Source organism: Aquarana catesbeiana, linkage group LG02 (assembly GCF_042186555.1).
Source record: "Aquarana catesbeiana isolate 2022-GZ linkage group LG02, ASM4218655v1, whole genome shotgun sequence".
Classification (NCBI taxonomy): Eukaryota; Metazoa; Chordata; class Amphibia; order Anura; family Ranidae; genus Aquarana; species Aquarana catesbeiana.
This window is the reverse complement of record NC_133325.1, coordinates 313274419-313290836: the sequence shown is the minus strand read 5'-3', so window position 1 is coordinate 313290836 and position 16418 is coordinate 313274419. Positions and strand designations below refer to the sequence as shown.

The 16418-nt window shown below is 42.2% G+C and overlaps 1 long non-coding RNA gene across 1 annotated transcript in view; it reads right to left on the bottom strand.

Moving 5' to 3' along the window:
• Positions 1-961: 961 nt before the first annotated feature.
• The window catches only part of LOC141129891 (uncharacterized), a 63175-nt gene continuing 47718 nt past the window's right edge, over positions 962-16418 (bottom strand). Inside the window, exon 3 of the long non-coding RNA XR_012241897.1 lies at positions 962-1039. This is a non-coding gene — a long non-coding RNA (uncharacterized lncRNA). The remainder of the gene's footprint in view (positions 1040-16418) is intronic.

The following is a 16418-nucleotide window of genomic DNA, read 5'->3' as shown; positions in this document are numbered from 1 at the left end:
TCCTCCCCCAGCTAGGCTGACCCCAGGTATTTAAGTAGGCCTGCCACCTGCCAATCCAAGTTGGGGATTGGCCAGGGCTCCTCAGAACACCCCAGCCAGCTCCACCCCACCTCTCCTCCTTCCTTTCCAGAAAACACTAGAACATTCTGGAAAGAATGGGATGTCTTGGTGATGCTGTCTGTGAGTCACTCAGATCTACTCTGAGTCACTCCCAACCCAGATCAAAACCTGGAAATTGACCTACTCTAAAAAAAAACATAACACGCTCCCTTTAGCACACTAAAGGGTGCTACATTTTACTCAATTTAAATGGATTGACTGTTATAATAGAACTCAAGATGTTCGTAGGCCAGGGGTGACCAATTCCTTGCTGTCCCCACAGATTAACTTATGCTGCAGATTGGTGAAATTTAGCAGAATAAGGGTACCACTCTGTTTTCTTTTTCAGGTTTTTGGGGTCCCTCAAACTCATTACTGTCACAGCTGAAGCTTAGCTAAAAAAAAAAATAATATCTTGCAGCTTAATAGGGCGTACACATGGTCGGACTTTGTTCGGACATTCCGACAACAAAATCCTAGGATTTTTTCCGACGGATGTTGGCTCAAACTTGTCTTGCATACACACGGTCACACAAAGTTGTCGGAAAATCCGATCATTCTGAACGCGGTGACGTAAAACACGTACGTCGGGACTATAAACGGGGCAGTGGCCATTAGCTTTCATCTCTTTATTTATTCTGAGCATGCGTGGCACTTTGTCCGTCGGATTTGTGTACACACGATCGGAATTTTGTTGTCGGAAAATTTTATCTCCTGCTCTCCAACTTTGTGTGTCGGAAAATCCAATGGAAAATGTCAGATGGAACCCACACACGGTCGGAATTTCCGACAAAACGCTCCGATCGGACATTTTCCATCGGAAAATCCGACCGTGTGTACGGGGCATTAGTCCCATCACTTACCTGTAATGCAGGATGTCCCACATTGTGCAGGAAGCTGGATCCTGGAGAAATCTTCACTGTCTGTCCTCTTCCTGTCCCTGAAATTCAAGCTTTGCAATAGTTAACAGGTTTGGGTCTTTACAAGAACTGGAGTAAAATTGATGTAAAATACTTTACCATAATTTTCCTTTCCTAACAAACTTCAGGCAGCATAAGAGAGCACCCCCACCCCCTTCACCTTGTTACAAGTTGGTTAATTTTGGAACTCTATCCAGGGAGGTGGTCAAATTGTTGGATATCTGGTCCTATGGGGTGTGGGATTCTACTACTACCTACTCATATACTGTTATAAAGATTCTCAGAAACGGAAAATTATGATATTTGACATCAATTTTATGGTTTTCTTATAATGTATTACTCAAGCCAACATACATGGCACTGTTGTTTACTGTTATGCCCACAAGAGGGCAGTTTCATACAATTTTTATTTTTGTACTAATAGCCACATAGACTTACACAACGTTGCTGGCACACCTTTTAAAACATCACAGTAGTATAACTACTATTATACAAACAGATCTAATATTGTGTCAAAATCCATATTGTAGTTATGTATATATGTATAAAATGTAATTTGTTGAAAAAATACATTTCCAGCACATCCCTTACAGCATTATATTCATATTATGTATTATAATGCAATGTGTAGTCTGCTGCTGCCTCTTATGTAGCGCCCACCTGTTTAGGTGAGTGCTATAATAGAAAGTTAGGAGTAAAAATAGACTGAAAATGCCAGTATCTCACCTTGCGGTGTATACTGGTGGGTTTGATTGGCATGGGAGTTTTACTAGAGTAGAGGAGAGTGTGACCCCTTTGCACTCTGCTTGGACAGTTTCCTCTATTTTCTAGGGTTTGGCCTGGAAGATAATAGGAATACAAGTTTAGAGTGACAGGCAGATCTGGAAGACCCCTCTGGACCAATCATTAATTTGTTTGGGCGGAGGCTGGACTTCTATTTAAGACTTGGTCACATGTTCCTGGGGGGAGTTCTGTCTTTTTTTTTTGGAAGATGTAGGTTCCAGGAGGATTCGCGTGGGTGCTCTCCCCTTCGGGGGAGAGGGACATGCTTTCTGGGCTATTATGCTCATGGGAGTTGGAGAGATCCAGATGGAGGATGCGTATACCGGTACAGCTTTAGTGCTGTTCCCCTGCGGAGGAGAGGAAAAGCAAGATATGCAGATGAAAGAGAGGCTGCAGGAAATCCTTCTAAAGGTTGCTGTTACTGACACACCAGGACTGGGAGAGGATCTTCTGTGTGCGGCATGGATGATCACTCGGCAACACATGTGAGTGTAACCCAGGGGAACAGTTCTTCTGAGGGACTTTGTAGGGATTAGTGTGCGGGTTCAGGAGAACAGACCTGGGCCTTAGAGAACTAATACCCTGGAGGAATCCGAAAGTCATCTCCTGAACGTTATTCAGAGTATCGTTCATGGAGTTAGAATCAGAAGGACTGTACAGCCAGGAAGTGGTGGCTAACAGGAGGAAGGAAAGATGCACTACCTCATGGGAATTCATGCAAGATGGAAGTTTACTAATAGGGGCTTCTTATAATCTGGATTCAATGTTGTGTATCTTCATCACCTTAAACACTGGAAGTTATTCAGAGTGACTTTCCAGTGCAGTGCAGCATTTCACTTGGAAACCGCAATAAAGATGTACATAGTTTAACCGTTCAATGACTGTCTGTGTGTCATACCTGGTGGGGAAAAGGAGTAATGGAAAGCGCTTCAAGCTAGAACGAACTTTTAGCTGCTCCTACGGGAGTAGGGCGCTTCACTTATAACAGTGCCTCCTACAAATACATAAAATATATGATCCAACATATGGGTAGAGTAGCAGGGTACACAGCTAACATTCACGTTCCTATAAAAAAAAGTATATAAACTTATTATCAAAGGGACAATATACTGGTGGTTCAACCCTAACGATTTAGTCAGTTTCTATCACCCTTATGCCCTAGTTACAAACAGGAGACATTTCAGATTATTAAACAAAGCAGAGCACACTCCACCTATCTACATTTATTCTTTACAAAAAGACACTAACTATTATAAATAATATGCAAAGATAAAACAAATTTTCAAGGAAACCTATATCAGCTTTGTACTTGGAGCTCTGCTTTCTTCTTTTTTGTGTAAATTAATTATATTAGAGCAAGTGACCACAAAAAGTGAATCTGTACCCAGGGATTCCTAGATCAATTATGTCTCACTTTTTTTTCTTTATATTATGTATGTAGCACCCTGCCCAGGGTAGGCTAAATTTAGTGTTTTGGCTCTGTTATACTTAATGGAGTGGTAATCTTTCTTTAATTCTGGGAAGGTTTCCATAAGTTTGGTGGTTGATTACCTGTGCCTGTTCTGGAGAAAGTTTCCAGAAGATAGAGTAGAACAGGGATATGCAATTAGCGGACCTCCAACTGTTGCAAAACTACAAGTCCCATCATGCCTCTGCCTCTGGGTGTCATGCTTGTGGCTGTCAGTCTTGCTATGCCTCATGGGACTTGTAGTTCTGCAAATCTGGGAGGTCCGCTATTTGCATATCCCTGGAGTAGGAGGATCAACTACTGAGTTATAAACATTTATCGGACCTCAGCCAATCCCTGGGAAGGGGCACCAAAAAGATGGCTGGGGAGTTGTTAAATGTTTGGGAGGCTTTATGAAAGTGTTCTTGTCCTGGGACTGCTTCCTCTGGAATACAGCCTGTACACTCGAGAGCTGATGTTGGGCCTCTGCAGGTGCTTGGCTGAGAACCTGAAGGAATCTGGATTGAAAGATTCTTGCTGGATGGCATTACTTATGAAGCTGACCTAACGAGAGAACCCCTTTTCACAGAGGAGTGTCAAGTGGAAGCTGGCATGGGCCACAGCTGTCTTTGGAGTTTGTGAGTAAGGCTTTGATCGTGGATCCCAGGTGTGCATGTGCTTGGGAAGTAAGTGCTAGAGGATGCTATTAGGACTGGGACTGCTCGCATGGAGTCCTAAAGTCGCTGTCCATTTCCTCTTATCTCCAGCAAAGGTTGCAACATGAGAATTCTATCTAACATTTGTCCTCCTTCTGATTTCTTATAATGTTTTGGAGTATTCTGCACCCTTATGCCTTTCCTGTTCAAGTTTTCTGCAATAAATCCATAAAAAGATATCCCCTAGATTTAGCCTACATTTGCTGGTGAGCTTGGAACTGTGTCTTGTACTGTAGCAAAGGAGACCTAGTCATTCTCAACGGACCCTTCAGGGGTGAGTGCTAAGTGTAAATTTGAGTAAACTGGTTAATATGAACCATGATAGGTTTTGGCAGTTTGTTTGATTCAGACTTAGGTGAACATTTGAAGGATTTGAATCAAACCTCCCAACTTTCTGAAATGATAAAGAGGGACACCTTTTAGCACACCATACAACCAATTTATTTGCCTGGGGACTTTAAATGAGGCACAACACATACAACCAATGGATAACTAGCTTCCAATTGTTGTATAATAAATGAAATTTGCATATAAAAAGAGGATAACATGGTAACAAGCTGATTTGTAATGAATCCATATTAATGCATTTCATACATAATTAAATATAGTATTGACCATATACAATCCAACTGTAAATACATGATTAAAACAAAAGTTGCATCCAAAAACTCGACGCGTTTCATGACTCTTTGTTCACTTCTTCAGGAGCAATTGCATATTTAGTATAAATCAGCTAAGAATAGATATGACAATATTTCCAAATTGTGATTGCCAGGGGTGTGATTCAGCGAGAACTCAAGGGGACAAACAGGAAGCAGATTCAACATAGGTAGACAATCATGGTGACCATGATATAGTTGCATGAATCAAGAGCTGTGAGTCAAAATGATGCTTCACAGTATTTTCATGTATCCTCAGGATTCTCATGTATCCACCCCAGGAGTGTTTTTTTCCATGAGGATACTGAGAAGCACTCCCTGCATGTCCACACAGGAACAGGAGCTTCGAGTTAGAGGGAGTTTTCTTCCCCAGCTCCGCCCATCCCTTTATTTCCTTGCTCAGAAAAGTGCAGAAAAGTAAGTGATAACAAGTCATTCAGAGAACAGGCAGAGAAGGAGTTGGTGAGTGAAGAAAGAGGAGATAGAAAGTCAGTTTAATTTGGACCTGGAGTGGCAGTTATAGAACAGAGAATTACTATTGGCTCAGAACCATGAGGTCATAGAGAAAGCACAGCAGAAGTTGATCAATAGAGGATTAGGATGACTGGGAAGGAAAAGGAGAGGTGGCAGAACCTAAGCCAATCAAGTAGCTGGTGGAAAGGAAGCGAGAAGGCAGAACGCAGATTATCATGGACGGGTGAAGGCACAGACAGCTTGGTACCTAATTAAGGACAGGAGGAAGTAAAAAAGTGGTGGAAGTGTGGAGATGCCTTAAATTAGTATGCAAATTTGTGCTATCAGCACACAGAAAATCCAATTAAGAATCAGACGCAGCCAGCTGTTAAAAACTGCACACTTTTCATAAAAGTTTAAAATATTATCAAGCAGCACTTCCAATGCTGAATCCCAACTTTTGTTTAATAGAAATCCAAAAGGCAAATGTGGAGGCATTTCTGTCAAATCAAAGCCTTCCTCACCAAACAGAAAGACCCTTTTGTACAAAGAAGGTCAAACAATGTTTAAACATGAAGCGCAAAACAAAGATAAAATAATGCACTATCCTCTGCCCAAAGGAGTTTGGGACTGTGTCTGTTGCAAGATGGTTCAGAACACACTTTTGTCACAAATGTGTCATTCACCCCTGGGTATCCAGGGATGGGTATAAGAGCTGTGGGATATATATATGCAGTGTATAGGCACATGTTCTATTTAACCATGCCTCTTTAGACAACACCCACTATTCAGCTGATGCCAAGGTATTAGGGGAAATACACCAGAGACCCTAGTATAATGGCGGCCTTACACCAGTGACATCAACATAATGGGTGTACTAGGCTGCCGACACCAGTGTAATGTGGGCACTATACGTTATGTTGCTATGACCACCACCCAATCCCTGTATGACAGTGTTCAGCCCTGGTGACTGAGTGCTCATGCACTACATCCTGGGTAGAAGAGGAGAAGGCCATATTCCTCTCCGTACCCAGTAGTATTATGCATTTCCATTGGGTTTGGCAGCCAAAAGGAATAGTGGTATCAGCACAAGTGGCCATAAGTTTGCCCTAAATGAACAAAGTGACAGGTTCATTTTGATGTGTGTTGAGTTAAAGAAGACCTCCTAAACGTCCCAATCAGAAAAGAAAATAGGAGTTTACAACCTAGCAATTTACAAAGTGCCAAAAAACACACCAGCCAATCAGAGGTTGAAGTTATATGGAAGCTGTGGGTAATTGATGAGGTTTTTTTATAGTTTTTAATTATAATGTACCACACAGGAGATCAATTATAAAGTGTTTATGAGGAATTCAATGCCATTTGCTTAAGGTACAGCAGTTTATTGCACGTTATACTGTACAGTGTGGATATAAACGGTAATCAGATTCCAATATATGCGGCCTTTGCTTCAGACATGGACACTAATGAGTTCTCTGGAGAACAGATGCAGCTGCTCTGTACAGACATACTACCTTTGTTACCTGCTGGAGAATAACAGAAGGGCAAACACCAGACAAAGGGACTGTAACATAAATATCACAAACTCCTGAAATCTTTAGTAATATGCCTCAATGTAGAAAGAATTAACAACCAGTTTAAACAAGGCCAGACAAGATATAACTCTGAACAATATCTAATTGTGCCACTAGCATTCTTAGGGGTATGTACTAACAGACATAGCATTTTCAAAGTGAGAGTGAAAAATTCCCCCCTATTGTGATATCTCTGACTGTTGCATCCACCTTTAAACCTGGTTTTAACATTTTTGTCACGTTGTGGCATGATACATTGAATTCTTTAATATAGATTTCAGCATTTTGCCAAGATGTATGTCAACAGGGCAAAAATAGTGATCGTCTGTGATCTTAAAGACTGAATTTCTACAGTGTTTTTTTTAATTAGGCTAGAAATGATTTGGACTTACTGGTCCACATCTATGGTATAATATGTAAAAGCAATTTTCCTCAAAAGTGGGACTTTGAAGGACCATGAACACTCAAAAGATAAAGATTTTATATAAAATAATAGAAATTTATTACAAAAGATAAATAGCATTATACATCAAAAACTAAAATACATGATAACAATGAAATGATCCAGACAACAAATTAATACATGAATGGTGGAAGAGGCCCAAACCAACTGTCAAAAAGACAGATAAAATCCAACGCGTTTCAACAAGTGAGGTAAGGGTCTTCTTCAGGGAAAAAGGAATGGGCTGAAAGCTTCCAGATGAATACAGAAAATCTACAATATTAATATAAATATAATATTATAATTATGATTATACATAGAATAGCAAGATATTGTATATTCAATAGATACAACAGCTAGATCAGTATAAGTAAACATCTATTGATATCAGTACTGACCTCATGTGTTAAACATTTCAAGCACTGGAGATCATATACTCGACAAAGAAGGAGACAGGAGCACCCAAAGAGGCGTTAAACAAGCCAAAATGGGATGAAAGAATGTCATGTCCAGGTGCAGCACCCCCGTCCCAAAGGAATACCTTCCAAAAAAGGGGTGGGGAGAAAACCAGGGAAAGGGGGGGAGGGAACGAAGCCTTCACAGCTAGTATACCAGCTTGGATCTAAATATGGGACATAATGGTAAAAAATAATAAATAAATTATTGTTATTATTGTGGATTATTCATCTGTAAGAGTTTAATCCATTCCTTTTTCCTTGAAGAAGACCCTTACCTCACATGTTGAAATGCGTTGGATTTTATGTGTCTTTTTGACAGTTTGGGCCTCTTCCACCATTCATGTATTCATTTGCTCTCTGGCTCATTTCATTGTTATCATGTGTTTTAGTTTTTGATGTATAATGCTATTTATCTTTTGTAATAAATTTCTACTATTTTATATATAATCTTTATTTTTTGAGTGTTCATGGTTCTCCAAAGTCCCACTTTTGAGGAAAATTGCTTTTACATATTGTACCAGGGATGTGGACCTGAACCTCTTTCTTTTCCAAACCAGTTATGCCCCATACACACGGTCGGACTTTGTTCGGACATTCCGACAACAAAATCCTAGGATTTTTTCCGATGGATGTTGGCTCAAACTTGTTTTGCGTACACACGGTCGCACAAAGTTGTCGGAATTTCCGATCGCCAACAACGCGGTGACGTCAAGCACGTACGACGAGACTAGAAAAGGCCAGTTCAGAACCAAGCGCGGCACCCTTTGGGCTCCTTTTGCTAATCTCGTGTTAGTAAAAGTTTGGTGAGAGACGATTCGCGCTTTTTCAGACTCGTGGCTTTCAGTTCGTTTTCTGCGGTTCAGTTTGTGCTTGTGGGTTTGTATCTGCTCTTCAGTGCGTGCAAGCAAGTTCCGCGTGACTTTAAGTAGTCATTGTGTTCTTGTTCGTTCGTTACTGTTTTTCAGGTCGCTCTTCACAGGCCTTGCTGTTCTTCAGTGCGTTCTGCTACTTCGTTCTGAGCAGCCGACCGTTTTCTAGCCATGTTGCGTATACGTACTCCTCGTAGAGTTCGTGCTGTGCGGGGGCTTGGTGTTGGGGTCCTGACCTTGACACAAGTCCAGTCCATGAACAGGTGGGGAGGAGTTCATGGACCAAGAATTGGTTGCTTCAGCGTGACCAGTTCTCTCATATGCCTTTGCTCCATGAGATCCGTGAGAATAATCCTGATTATTTCAGGAACTTTCTCAGGATGACGAACCCCGTGTTTCACCGTCTGCTGGCTTCGCTGACCCCTTATATTAGCAGGCAGGATACCTGCATGAGGCAAGCCATCACTCCGGAGCAGAGGCTGGTCGCTACCCTGCGGTACTTGGCGACAGGGAGAAGCCTGCAGGACCTCAAATTCTCGACAGGTATCTCCCCCCAGGCTCTGGGAATCATTATCCCAGAGACCTGTTCTGCCATCATCCAGGTCCTGCAGAAGGAGTATATGAAGGTAAGATTGTTATCCTTTAATCTCACATTTTTTGTATTTAATGACTGATAATATATTGTATTTCTTTCCTCATTCCCTAATTACCATGATTGGAATATGCTGTGAATGTCCCCTTTGTCCTCATGCATGCTGGATTTTTATGTAATTAATTTTTTAGTCCTTCATACAGATTGGCCTTCAATAACCTCCCCAGCATGTTCTCCTGCCCTATATTCACCTCATGTAGTCACTTAACAATGTATTTTATCAGCTCCATAGTAGTGCTTTACCCCAAACACCCCCTAAAATGTTTAGAAATGTGATTTGTGCTTTAAATTCAGGCAGAGTGCCAGAGACTTTTTTTTGTGGTGTCCCCAAATCATTTTTATTAACCCTCCCTCCCCCCAACTGCTAAGTCAGCTGATCCAAATTCTCTATCTATCCTCAATCATCTATCTGCTGACTTTGCCAAACCCATACACACTATACCCATCTCTTTTATGGTCAGATTCATGGATGAATTACCCAAAGCATGTAGTGCAAGGGCCTGCCTGTCTACTTTCAGATGGTACTGTTTAAAGTTTTTATATCCTATTATTATCTTGACAGGTAATAGCAGAATGTCCAAATGTCCTCAAATGTGTACAGTGTGTATTTATATCTTTGTATTATGACACTTTTTACTTGTCCAGTGGGCTGCCAATAGTGTAACTAAGGAGGGGCTGTTCCAAGTAATACCCTGTATTTAGGCATTCATCTCTCAATGAAGTGGAGAGGGTTACCTGTCCAAGATTTCCCCACCCCCCATCATTTTAGAAATGGCCCATGGGGGGGATATGATAGGTGTACCTTATACTTTGGTGTTGTTAAATTCCCCTTAATAAATGCTATCTGGAGGTTGGCCAAGAATGTTTGTGTCTAATCTGCTTGCCATGTTTATGTGCAAAAATATTAATTTATTTTTGTTTTCCTCAACAGTTTCCTTCCACGACACAGGAATGGCAGACTGTGGCCTCCCACTTTGCCCAGCGGTGGGACTTTCCTAACTGCGGAGGGGCAATTGATGGGAAACACGTCCACATCGTCCCACCACCCAACTCGGGGTCGTACTATTTCAACAATAAGGGGTTCAATAGTATTGTGATGTTGGCGGTGGTGTCAGCTAATTACGACTTCTTGTATGTGGACGTGGGGAAGAATGGCCGGATGACCGATGGTGGAGTCATCGCCCAGACGGAGTTCTACAGGCGTCTCCAGAATGGCAGCTTGGACTTGCCACCTCCAGAGGACAATGTGGAAGGACTCCCATTCGTCCTCGTTGCTGATGAAGCGTTTGCGCTGGGGGACCATCTTATGCGGCCATTCCCTATGAGGACCCTCACCCCGGAACAGAGGGTTTTTACCAGCTGGTCAGAGCCAGAAGAGTGGTGGAGAACACATTTGGAATCCTGGCCAGCCGGTTCCGCCTATTTCTGACACCCATCCATATGGCGGAGTATAAACTTAATCATATAATCCTGGCGTGCTGTATTCTCCATAACTTTTTACGCAAACATTCGGCCAACTATGCTGGCTCAGTTGGGCCTGAGGCCAGAATGATACATGAAACAACACTGACGGCGCTTGAAAGTGGCCGTCCTGGCTTGCCCTCCCTGAGTGCCCGTGATGTCCGGTTACGATACCTGGAGTTCTTTGCGGGTAGGGGGGCCATCAATATGCCAGCAAATTTGTGAAGCCTTTATCAAATAAAAAAGCAAAAAAAAGAAAATCTTTGTGGACATTTACTGCTTGTGTTTGTTTTAGCTGACCCTGACCGAAATGTGTTGAGTCCAGAAAATGGCGTGATTGTGTAACCTTATACAAAGCATTGTTGGGTGTTATTTACTAAAGGCAAAGACACTTTGCACTACAAGTGCACTTAAACTGCACTTGTAGTGCAAAGAGGATTTGCCCTTAGGAAATAACCCCCATTTTCACAGAAAACACCAATTACATCACCAACAAAGTGTTTTAGCGTTGACACAATAATCCACACATTCTTGCTTAACAATCTCTTTAATACCTGCACAATCACATGTCCATTTAGAAAAGGTTTTTCTAACAAACCAACATGTTTGTTGTATAATAATTTTTGGGGTAGCATTATAAAACAGATAAATGTCCATTTAAGATAAAACAGGCATGTGTAAAACCAACAAGAAAGACACAAATCTTGAACTTACAAAGTTCACATTTGGTAGAACTTGAAGGCAATATCAGACATGAGTATTTAGGAACTGTTTGATATTGCGTTCAGATGGGGTGAAGTCACCCCAGGAAAAGCCAAATTTGGAAGATGCACACAAATTTCCCAACGTCAACATGTGCTAGCTGTCATCACGGGGGATCAAGGGACGTGTTTTGGGGAGAAACCCCTTCCTCTCAGCTACTTTATTATTGAGGAAGGGGTTGCACCCCGAAAACACGTCCATTGATCTCCCGTGATGGCAGATAGCACATGTTGGCACACTGTGTGCATCCTCCAAATTAGGCTTTTCTACAAATCTTTCAAACATTTTGAACATTGGAGCACACAAAAAACAAAGGGATTGGGAGGGGTTTTAAACTCGCCCCAAAACATCAATGATGTTTTTATTTTTTTGAATAACATCATTGATGTTTTTCTTGAGGTTTTCCAATTCAAAATTACACCTCATGATCTCCCCGATCAGGATCTGGGCACTTTCTGATGTGAAAGGATCTGGATCCACAACATCATGATCACCTAAAAAGAGAGAAACCCAAAAAAAAAGGTATCAAAAATATGCCGGCATACATCTCTTACCTGAGCCTGTGGTCGCAGACACTCACCTGTTGTGGTGACAATTTCCACCACATCTTCCTCCTCCTGCACTTCTTGGGTTGGGGGTATTTCCCCTTCTTCCAGAGGTGGGGGGTCTCTGGTCTCCTCGGATGAGGGGTGTCCTCCGAGTCTTTTCTCCCCTATGTCAAACAAAAATGCTATACTTAGCACACAGTGATTTGATGGCAGAATTATAAATCTAAAACATTGCTTGGAAGTGGGGTACAATTGTCTATTTTGGCAGAGTTCCAAAATATTGCATTTTCAGTGTCCTTTGTCAAGCTTCAATACTTTACCTGTTTTGTACAAGCTTCACAGATGTAGCCCCCCCTATAGTATACACTGGAGCACCTGTGTGGCCCCCTAATAAAAATGGTGTTCTTCTGTCCCACACTAGTGCTCCAGTGTCCAGATGTGAAAAACAGCTGCTGAGTGTCCTCTCCTTACACAGAATCTAGTTTGCATTTCATTCTAGTAACAAAGCCATCTACCCAACCAAAATAGTTTCTGACAAGTAGGGCATAAAAATTGTGGCCAAATGCATATGGCCTAAACAATGGTGTTTTATAGGCCGAAAGAAAAATGTTTGATACGAACGAATAATGTACCCATGAACATGAAATTTGCCATTTAAAAATGTACACTTGTAAGAAAAGCACATGGAGCAGCACGAACGTAAGAAACATAAAGAATAGGAACACAGGACAACTACTTACTTTTTTGCAGCACTCTCCGGATCTTTCTGTACTGCTCATGTTCTCGTAATTTCAGGTCCGACCACCGTTTCCTGAGCTGATCTTTCGATCGTCGTACCCCGAAATGCCGGTGCAGACTCTTGACCACTTTCGCCATTATCTTGGCCTTTCTGACATTGGGGTTGGGGTAAGGTCCATACTTCCCCTCATAGTCGGCCTTCTTCAGGATGTCCACCATCTCCAACATCTCCCCAAAGGACATATTTGAGGCCTTAAATCTCCTTCTGGATCCAGACGTTTCAGGCTCCGGGCTTTCCTCCTCCTCCTCCTCGTTGCTATAATTAGCACGCACCTGCTGTGTATCCGCCATGTGCTCTTCCCCCACTGCGCAGAATGAAAAGGGGCGGGGAATAGACTAGAAAGAACGTCAGGGGCGGCCGGAGTTACACGCATGCGCAGTGTGTCTCAAGCGTAACACGCGTGCGTATTACGTATGATCTGTGAGCGGAGGAAGGAGCATCGAAAGCACGGATCGTGATAACGAAGGTAAGATCTAAACTTGGGCCTATACTGCTTCGAAATTGAAGCCTATATTGTAACAAGATTAGGAGAGTTTGGCCTGACCTTAGGGTTTGTCTTGTGTTGTGTCTTGCAGAGAAAATGGATGGGTTCAACGACCACAACTTCCTCCCCCTGTTCATAGACAAATACAGGGAGCTGCCCTGTCTGTGGCAGGTGAGACACCCCCATTACAACAATAAACAAAAGAGGCAGGCAGCGCTGGAGAAACTGCTGGAGTTAGTGAAGCCGGTGGTCCCCACAGCAACCATCCCCTATTTAAAAACCAAAATTGGTGGCCTGAGGAGGACTTATCTTAGGGAGCGAAAGAAGGTCACAGATTCCCAGAGGTCCGGAGCTGCAGCAGATGACATTTATGTCCCCAGGCTGTGGTACTATGAGAGACTGCGATTTCTGTCAGACCACACTGAAGTCAGGGAATCCCTCTCCACCCTTCCTTCCACTCTTCCTTCCACCCCAGCTGAGGCTTCCGATGTCCAACCTGGGCCTTCCAGCCAGGAAGAAGTGGAGGAGCCCAGCTGGAGTCAGGTATAGCATTGTTCTACTGATTTCTGTTCTATAAATAAATGATGTTTATTAGATGTTATTATTGATCACTAATTGCTGATTGAAAAAAGTGTTTTTCATATCAATAGACAGTAGTGGGCAAAAATAATTGGGACAAGAATGAAAAATGCTGGGCTCAGAAGGATAGTCTGTTATATTTGTTAACATTCAATTTGCAACAGTCAGGAGGTGAAAATTGTGTGTGATTGATGAATAAAAAACTAAAACTATGTCCCTTTTTCATACACAGGAAGACCTCAGCCAGGAGGAGGCTGTGGAATGTGGCAGTCAGGAGGAGGTGGGGATTAGTGGCAGCCAGGAGGAGGCGGGGCTAAGTGTCAGCCAAGAGAAGCCTGGGACCAGTCGCAGCCTGACTGAATCGAAGGTTCCTCCCCTCCGCCTTCCATATAAAAGAGCGAGGAAGGGGACTCCCATGCAGGATTCAGCGCTTAGGCTCATTCAGGAGGCTTCTGTGTCCCTCCAAGCCTTACCCACTCCTGAAGAGGCCTTTGCCTGCATGGCTGCCACCAAACTGCAGGGCATGCAGGAGGATCAACGCCTCCTGTGTGAGCAACTTATTTATAAAGTCCTAACTAAGGGGGTGAGTGGGGAACTAACACCCAAGACCGACGTGATTGAGTTGGACCATCCTCCTCCTCCTCCTCCTCCTGCTGCCACAACTCCACCACCAGAGCCACCGCGTGGAAGGAAGCGTGGAAGGAAGACCAGAGAGTGATGACCCTGGGTTCAGTCTGGTCTGACAAAAGCTGCAGTTTCTCGTATGACCACAGCCTGGGGACACAGATGTCATCTGCTGCTTTCCGGATCTCTGGGACTTCTGGACCAGACTGCACTCCCTTAGATAAGGACTCCTCAAGCCACCAATTTTGCTAGAAAATAGTTGATGTGTGCCCTGGGGGTCCAAGGCTTCACCCATTTCTGCAGTTTCTCCAGCGTTGCCTCCCTCTTTGTTTAGTTGTGAGCCCTTAATAAAAGTTATTTTTTGGGAAATTATACTCTCCTATGTGTGTTTTCATCCAAAAAGGACAGTTTGTTGGTGACGATTCAGGTACATTTCTAACATAAAATGTGAAATTAACAAGGGACAACAACACCAAACAATCTCCTACAGATTAAATAGAACAACATATCAATGGTGTTGTGGTAACTTGACACAAAAAACACACACAAAAATTTTCAGGAGTACAAATAAAAATCCCCCCCAAAAAAATAAGCCTTGAAAAAAATACAAACCAAAAAAAAAAATAATCGGCCTTAAAAACAAAAAAAACAAAAAAAAACAAAATAATGTTGTCAGATGTGACAAATCAAAATATATTGAGGGAATCCCGATAAATAGTAAAGACATAAGTTTGTGAGAAGTCTGTGTGAATATGAGCAGCAAAACTACTTAATTCTTGTCACATTATAAAGAAGAAGAGAGTGCGCTGTATTAAACCATTTTTAACATTGCAGCGTGACGAAAGTGCTGTATCCATTGCAAACGCTAATTTTACCAGACCGAGCTGTTACGTGTCGGAATTTCTTCTGAGCATGCGTGGCACTTTGTGCGTCGGAACAGGCCACACACGGTCGGAATTGACGCAATCGCACTTTGTTGTCGGAAAATTTTATATCCTGCTCTCAAACTTTGTGTGTCGGAAAATCCGATGGAAAATGTCCGATGGAGCCCACACACGGTCGGAATTTCCGACAACACGCTCCGATCGGACATTTTCCATCGGAAAATCCGACCGTGTGTACGGGGCATTAGTCTAAATAGTTTCTGTCCATTTCAACAGGGTAGCAAATACCCATTCCTCATATCTTTGACTAATTGCTTTGGGAAAAAGTTTTTTGATTCACAGTTTAATTTCAATTTAAGTGACCATGGCCAATTATGCCGGTCAAAATTGGGAAACCCTTATGACAGGGTTTTTCAAGGATTTCTCGTTCAAGGAGTAAAAGTACACAGATTTGTCCACCATTTTTTTCAGCCTTAGGAAATTATTGGAGAAAAAATCCCCTCTTCGTTTGCATGTTCATTCCTTTGAGCAATATATTGATATGACTCCTCCTATACTACGTCCTCAAATCTTCCCTACTATGGAGAATATAAGTCCTTCTTTCAAGAAGGCCTGGGAAGAAAATCTTTTGTTATGTTCCAAAGGCATGATGTTGCTTCTAAGGGATGAGTATGCCATTAGATCAAGAGAGATTGACCGAGATCTGGACTCCATTTATGACTCGTTCTCCCAATATAAGGACCATTCAGCATATTCTCAATTGGACAAAGAACTGAGTGAACATTTAGAAAACTTTAACCTCCAAATGTTGTTTAAAAATGAGGAAAAAATGCAAAGTGATATAATGGCCTTTAGGGAGGTGAGAGCCTTTACTTGGACTCCAACACGTTCTTAGAAGACTTTTCCACCTAACTATTATAATAAATCTAAAAATGTGGATCCCCATCTTTCAGATGCATCTTCTGTTTCATCACTTTCTGCTTCCTCTTACCAATCTTCTAGGTTCAAAAAATCGAGAAAAACCAATTGTGGTTGTTCTAATACACATATGGTGTCAGGTAACCCTAAGGGTGATGGGCTTCTTACCTCTATTCCTAGCATGGTGATGGTTTCTCATACCAGTGAATCTACTGGTATTCCTGCTCTTTCTCGTAAATTATCATTACCATCTATTTCCACCCAAGGTATTTTTTTGGTACCAGACC